The sequence below is a fragment of the Colletotrichum paranaense genome (genome assembly GCF_030867605.1).
Source record: "Colletotrichum paranaense strain IMI 384185 chromosome Unknown Scaffold_3.1, whole genome shotgun sequence".
NCBI classification, from domain to species: domain Eukaryota; kingdom Fungi; phylum Ascomycota; class Sordariomycetes; order Glomerellales; family Glomerellaceae; genus Colletotrichum; species Colletotrichum paranaense.
In genome coordinates, this window is record NW_026848961.1 from 1,546,648 (window position 1) to 1,548,062 (window position 1,415).

The window sequence follows — 1,415 nt, forward strand, 5'->3', positions numbered from 1 at the left end:
AACGACTCTTCTCAATACCACTGTTTAACTCCATCGTTTTGCATTACTAAAGGATTACCGCAGTACATATAGACGCTACCCTGCCCTCGAATTCCGCACTATTTAACCTTAACCCTTTTTATAAATTACTTATTTTTTTTTATTCTACCCTCTCCCTCGTTAAAGGATTACTAAAATCGTAATTTTAATAGCTTATTAATAAGCTAATATTACTATTTAAAAATAAATAACCTATACTTATATATAAGTACTAGAAGTTTTATTATTATAAAAATAATAATAAATATATTAGAGTACTCGAAAGAGCTTTTTAATAAACTTTTAATATTATTTAAAATTATAATCCTCGAGTTATAAAAAAAAACTAAAGTATTATATTAATATAGCCCTATCCGTTTTATTAATATTAATAATAATTTTCTTAATATAAAATATATTATTAATACTTTATAGCCGTATTATTACCCTTTATAAATCGTACTTAACGTTAATAAGGATTTTAATATTATTTTTTAGTTCGTTTATTAAGGCCGTTATTATAGAGTTAGTTTAGTTATTAATATTTTAATAAGTATTTTAACTTAACTTAAAAGCTCTTATAACTTTAAAAAAGAGGTTTTTAAAGGATTTATAATTAAACTTTTTATTTATTATAAATAAAACTATTATAATTAAAATTATAATATTACGAACCTCGATAATAAGTAATTAGTAATATAATTTTTTTTTATAACGAGCTTTAAAAAGTATTTTAATTTAAATACTAAGTAGGTATTATATTATTTTATTAAAACTATATTCTTATATTTATAATTTAGAAAGAATTAACTTTCTTCGATAACAAGGTACTTAGACTCTTCTCAATACGGCACGAGGCAGTGGCGCCATAAGCCACCGTGTATGCCTGGCTACAAGCCTTGCAATGCTGCAATTCCCAAGCAACGTCGCGCGTTTGGCGTATTTGCTCACTTGAACATCTGTTTCGGCTGGCAACTTCGACATGCTCTCCGACAAGCGCAGAATTGTAGGCCTTCATAAGAGAAACACAAGCCGTAGGATCTGAGCTCTCTGGGCATTACTAACGCCGCCGTAAAAGACGACGGGGGTAGTAGGGTAGATTGTGAAGCCATTTCACGAGCAAGTCTGCTGTTCCCATAAGCGACGGCGCAAACGAGGTGATGTGCAAGCCCGACTGCGCGTAATGAAATGGATGGCTTGAATAAAAGAAAGCAAACTCAGAGGCGTCATCAGCATAGGTAGTGAGACCCAAAGCCATGAGAGTTGCGAAAGGCTTATGAAGTTATGAACCACCTTGTTTGAAAAGCCGGTCTATGACTGTCACCTAGCCGCGCCTACCAAAGGGGTTTGGCTGAGCTTGGCTAGGCGCCAGGAGTCTCGACCTGCGGACCTTGCGT